Below are 6,941 nucleotides of genomic sequence, written 5' to 3'. Positions count from 1 at the left end.
CTCCCTCCCTCATCTCGCCCCTTTGAACTCCATCTTCAGTCTGTCTCTGTCTTCCAAATGACACTGACTCTCTCTTGCCCCAGAGGGAGGGGCTGCTCCAAATGTACACTTTAATGCCAATTATTGGATAACATGGACCACCAAACAGCAGAAGTCATTTGTGGTCCTTGTCCAGGCTTGAGTGCAGATCCAACCAACTTCAACGAATGGAGGATTCAAACATTGATCTCAACTTCCACCATAATTTTACTTTGTGTGTGTGTGTTGGGGGGGGGGGGGGGGCAAAGGATAAATAAGTCATATTAGCACTGAGGTAAGAGGAACCATTTGAGCATTAGTACCTGCAACATTTGAAGGATCCTCTCTCCCTCCCCAAACTAAGCCTATGATAGCACACAATAGTCTGAGCCACAGGACTGGTTCAGATAAGTGTGTTCATTCTATGTAAGTGTTTAACAAACTTCCTGTGGTGTCTGTGCTATAGAGCAGAAAAAGAGTGTGCAGGAAACATTTTTATCATTTTATTATCCATTTGATTTTTTTGTGTAGTTTCCATTTATTTCCTTCCTGTTTCATTGTATTTGTGATAATGCATATATTAAATGGTGCAAGTGTGCTGAATTGTTTAGGATTCTTGGTAAACCCATTTAACACACACAGCACCTGAAAAAACAAAACTAAACTCAATTTCAATTGCTTGTCTTCATTTCATTTAGAAAAAACAAAACAAAACACTAAAGGTCGTCATCATTTTCAAACAAAAGAGCCTCACTGGAACAAAAAACAGTGGATGATTTTATCACAGCACCAATCATTTCCATGACTTCTGTGCTGTGGAGTAGAATAATGGATTTCCACAAGCCTGTTCTGCCGGAATCCCACACATTATAGTAAAGCAGCCTCAATATTTAGTTACTAAATTATTTCCAGGGGAAAAAAAGCGGCATTGAGACTGCTTGGCCCTTTGCAGGATATTGGCAGATCTGTGAGCATTCATACATGTATGACCAGATAGTCCCAGTTTATTAATCATTAACTGCTAGTCAATAGATGATCCTCTCACTTTAATTTGCTTGTTCTAACACCATCTCATTCCATGCAAATGAATTAACATACACTCAGAGCATGTTCCCACTGCAGTAGGACTGGTGGATCAGGTATCATGTTACTTAGATGAAATCTTTTTGCTCAAGTTATTGTTCATTTGTATTTCGGCTGACTTTTAAGAATATAAATGAACAGAGCATGATTAACTGTTATGATTCAGTCATATTATTATTCATTTATTTGTGGCTTACATTTTTTCAGAAGTAGTTCAAGAAGAGTTACATTCAGGTACACTGGCCAACTTATTTTCGAAAGAGAAAGACGCCCATATTTTGACCCAAATCGGGAGATGGGCGTCCGTTTCCCGTGGGCGCTCAAATCAGTATAATCAAAACCCGATTTTTGGCGTCCTCAACTGCAGTCCATCACGGAGACGAACAAAGATCACGGGGGTGTGTCGGAGGCGTGGCGAAGGCGGGACTGGGGCGTGGTTATTGGCCGAGGAAAGATGGGCGTCTTTAGCTGATAATCGAAACAAGAAGGGCGTTTTTGATGAGAATTTGGTCCGTTTTATTTGGACCCTTTGTTTTCAGGTCCAAGTCCCAAAAAAGTGCCCCAACTGACCAGATGACCACCAGAGGGAATCGGGGATCACTTCCCCTGACTCCCCCAGTGGTCACTAACCCCCTCCCACCAAAAAAACCCACTTTACAAACTTTTTTTGCCAGCCTGTATGCCAGCCTCAAATGCTGTACCCACCTCCATGACAGCAGAATGTCATGACAGCCTTTCCCTGGTTCTGATGTGGGTCTCGGGTGAGTGTGACACCTTTTCTGTTAAGGGCACTGCAGAGTCACATCAGCAATGCATTGTGATGGGTGTCGAGTATTGGGCTCCGTGATTCCACTAGCTTGTGTTACATGCTCACGATGTTGGTAGGCTCTACTCCCATGGTGCTTTTCCCTCTGCTTACTAGGTCAGAGTGTGCCCTGTTTTGTTTCCGGTAGTCCATGAGGTAGTGGCCATTTGTGTAAGACACTTTTAGATCCCTTTCATGTGTTAGCCACGTTACAGCACTTAGTTCTTACCTTGAATGTTGCTGAAAGAGGGCATTGTACACCATTCTGCCAGCTCGGACCTACTGTTAATCTCAGTACCAGGGAGACTCGTTGCCAGTGGGGCACAACCTCTGATCTGCAGTTAACTGTGAGTAAAGGTGCTTATTCAAATAAAGGACGTTTTCAGCGAGATTAGTCTTCAAGTGTGAACTGCTGTGCCAAGGTTATACAGCAGCAACAAGTCCTGTCCCTGGAGCACTTTTAGTGGGTAATGCAGTGCACTTCAGGCAGGCAGACCCAGGCCCATCCCCCCCAACCCGTAACACTTGTGGTGGTAAATGGGAAGCCTCTAAAACCCACTGTACCCACATGTAGTTGCCCCCTTCACCCCTAAGAGCTATAGTAGTGTTGTACATTTGTCCCTCCCACAACCAAATGGCTTGGATTAGGACATTTCTGAGCTGGGCGTTTTTAGTTTCCATTATCGCTAAAAAAAAAAAACGCCCATCTCAGAAAGGACCAAATCCATGGCATTTAGTCCGTCCAAACCGTATTTTCGAAACGAAAGATGGACGCCCATCTTTTTCGAAAATACGGTCTGTCTCGCCTTTTCAAATACCCGTTTTCGAACATAGATGCCCATGGAGATGGGCGTTCACGTTCGATTATGCCCCTCACGTATCTCACTGTCTCTGGAGGGACTTACAGTTTAACTTTCTGCCTGAGACAATGGAGGGTTAAGTGACTTGCCTAAGGTCACATGCAGCAGCAAGTGGGATTTGAACTGGGCTTCCCTAGTTCTTAGGCTGTTGCTCTAACCATTAGACTACTCCTTCACTCTGCTTTATATATTTATTTATTAGGATTTATTTACCGCCTTTTTGAAGAAATTCACTCAAGGCGGTGTACAGTAAGAATAGATCAAACATGAGCAATAACCAGTTACAGCAGTAAAATATATTCAAATAACAATATAAAGTATGGCATAGTATACTACTTACAATGTCCAAACAATACATAATAGAACATTATAATTGGTAGTAAAGGGTAAAGTAAAGATGTAACATATGGATAGGTAAGAAAGTAGGAAGAGTTAGAAAGTAAGGTGACTGATTTAAAGAAAGTCACACATGAGGTCAGAGAGAGGGTTAAATATTATTTCAGCTAGGGTAAGAGTGGATAAACATGTCCTGCTGCAGTATATGCAGCCTGAGTCACTCCTTGTGTGTGTGAGTGAGACTAACAAGTTAGTTACTTCTTACATTATATGATGCTATCACATAAACACATTATCCCTCAGATTCTATATAACGCGACTTACGTTGCAAGTGCAAAGCCAGTTGTATTCTGGATTTGCACGTGCAACCTAATCATATAACAAGCTAATCAGTGCTGATAACTGCCACTTAACAAGCAATTAGAGATACCCACCTCCGACCAGTGACTCAGCTCTCAAAATTAAGGAACCCAGTACACTGGGGAGATCCCTACCCCCAACCAATGATACAACTACGGAGCCTCTGCACCCTGGGGCAATCCTTCTGATCATCTAACTGTGAGTACCCATCTAACATGGCATACCAGCAGCCCTAAGCGAATTGATCCCATAATGAACACCAGCAAACTGATCCTAACAATCTACTCCTTATCCTTGATCCACCTAACACTAACCATCCCACTCGCTGAAAGCAATATCATACCCATAGTACATAACCATCAAAGTCTGACTAGACACACCACACCTCACCAAACCGACAACCACCAAAACAAAGGAAGAACACCAACATGCGGACAACCTCAACACAAGGGAGAAAAAGGTCATAGCAAACCCACACCAACAAAGAACTGACAACTGACAAAAATCCACATAACACCAAACATAGATGACCCTTACCTAAAAATTCAAGTGGGCTACATCAATGCCAGATGCGTAGTAAATAAAGTAGAAATAATAACAGACTGGATCACGTCAGAAAATCTCAACCTACTTTTCATCAATGAAACCTGGATCCATGATCAAAAGGACCCTATAATCCTAGACTTATGCCCACCGAGATACAAAATCACTCACTGGACCAGAAAGGAAAAGAAAGGCGGAGGCATAGCACTAATCCATCGATCACACTTCACCACCGTAACCACTGCTGAGTCCATAACACCGCAACTTGAAATCGCCTCAATTAGAATCCACCACACTACCCTACTTGACCACCTAAACTGTGTCTTGTTTTACAGACAACCAGGTAATTGGAACGAATGCCAATCACACTTCATGGACTTCATATCAAATACCTGTGTAACCAACCCCAATATACTAGTACTGGGTGACATCAACCTCCACCTAGAAGACCCAAACTCCATCAACGCACATGAATGCAAGGAATTCCTCCATTTATGGGACCTCAAATGGCCACACACTCAGGCAACCCATGTCAAAGAGCACACACTCTACCTTATCTACCTTATCTCACACAAATTGTCCACAGACCAGAACCTAATAATATCAGATATCAAATGGACAAACACACCATGGTCAGACCATTACAAACTAAACCTATCCCTACTTTGGCGGAAAAAGGGTTCACACCATATACAAAAACACACAACCTACAGCAAAGAGGCCAAATAGACCCGGAAACATTCTGAATGGACAACACAAACGGACTCTGCATACTATCTCTCAGACTGGGATACAAGATGCAAACACATATTAGGTGAAATAGCACCCTTACAAACAAGACCCTCACATAGGCACAACTAGATACCATGGTAAAACGAAGAACTGAAAAAACTAAAAACATAATCCAGGAAACTCGAACGAGCATGGAAAAAAAATAAAAGATACTCAAACACTCAATGCATGGAAACAAACTCAAACAAAATACAAAAACGCAATAAGACAAGCCATATACTACAAAACCAAAATAGGGCCTGACTACAAAGACACGAAAAAATTATACCAACTCGTGAACAAACTACTATACATCACCTTGGTCACCACAACCAACACAGATATCCCATCTGCAGACAAACTTGCCAAATACTTCAATGAAAAAATTGTAAACCTACATAACACGCTACCTCAGAACATCACCGGCATCAAAAACTTCATCGAGTGTTTGGACCCAATCCTCAGTGAATACCCAGCGGACAGACTCTGGACAAGCTTCACTCCCCTCAGCGCTAAAACAGTCAACCAAGCGATTAACAGGTTCTCCAAGACTCACTGTAAATTGGATACTTGCCCCAGCTACCTATTAAAATCCGCTCCCCACCGCTTCATAGCAGACCTCACATCCCACTTAAACTACATGCTTCAACATGGTCTCTTCCCTAAGGAAAACGGCAATATGCTACTCACCCCAATACCAAAAGATACCAAGAAAAAAACAGACGATATCACCAACTACCGCCCAGTAGCATCAATCCCACTGATAGTCAAACTGATGGAAAGCATGGTAACCAAACAACTCACTGACTACATAAACAAATTCACAATACTACACGAATCACAATGAGGATTTCACTCCATCCACAGCACCGAAACAGTACTAATTACTCTCTTAGCCAAATTCAAACAAGAAATTGCAACAGGCAAAAGTGTACTTCTCCTACAATTCGACATGTCTAGTGCATTCGACATGGTAAACCATAATATACTACTAAGCATCCTAGATTACTTCAGGATTGGTGGAAGTGTACTTAGCTGGATCAAGGGTTTCCTAACTACTAGAACATATCGAGTGAAATCGAATTCGAACATATCGCCATGGAAAGCAGACTGTGGAGTACCTCAAGGATCGCCACTATCACCGCTCCTTTTCAACCTAATGATGACCCCACTAGCCAAGTCCTTATCCAATCAAGGACTTAACCCTTTCATATAAGCAGACAATGTCACAATATACATCCTTTACAAAAATGATCTAACAGAAATCACCAAAGAAATCAAACTCAGCTTGAACATCATGAACTCATGGGCGAATGCATTTCAACTAAAACTTAACACAGAAAAAACACACTGTCTCATCCTCTCATCCCAATATAACACAATCAAACCTACCAACATAACCAGCCCAGATCACACCCTCCCTATCTCAGACAGCCTGAAAATTCTCGGAGTTACAATCAACCGAAATCTCACTAGAGAGCCAAGTGAAAGCTACAACAAAAAAAATGTTCCACTCAATGTGGAAGCTCAAATGAGTGAAACCTTTTTTCCCGAGGGAAATATTTCGCAACTTGGTACAATCTATGATACTCATCTAGACTACTGTAATGGAATCTATGCGGGATGCAAAGAACAAATCATAAAGAAACTCCAAACTGCTCAAAACACAGCAGCCAGGCTTATAATCGGAAAAACAAGATTTGAAAGCGCCAAACCCCTACAAGAAAAACTGCACTGGCTCCCAATCAAAGAACGTATTGCATTCAAAATCTGCACCCTGGTTCATAAAATCATCTACGGCAATGCCCTGAGACACATGACAGACCACATAGACCTACCAACCAGAAACACAACAAGATCAACTCGAACATACCTAAATCACCACCCAAGCTGCAAAGGACTCAAATATAAATCAACCTATGCATCCAGCTTCTTTTATATAAGCACACAACTATGAAACGCATTACCAAGTGCCTTGAAAACAACATATGACCATCTAAACTTCTGGAAACTCCTAAAAACTAACCTGTTCAAAAAAGCATACCCTAACGATCCAACTTAAATGCCTTAACCCTGCAACACAACAAAATAAAAGCTCGTACTGGACATAACTAAACTCTTCCTCCTATGATTGGCAATGTGTCTGTCAGACATGAACTTTACCA

The sequence above is a fragment of the Microcaecilia unicolor genome, chromosome 8 (genome assembly GCF_901765095.1).
Source record: "Microcaecilia unicolor chromosome 8, aMicUni1.1, whole genome shotgun sequence".
NCBI classification, from domain to species: domain Eukaryota; kingdom Metazoa; phylum Chordata; class Amphibia; order Gymnophiona; family Siphonopidae; genus Microcaecilia; species Microcaecilia unicolor.
This window is presented reverse-complemented; position numbering follows the sequence as displayed.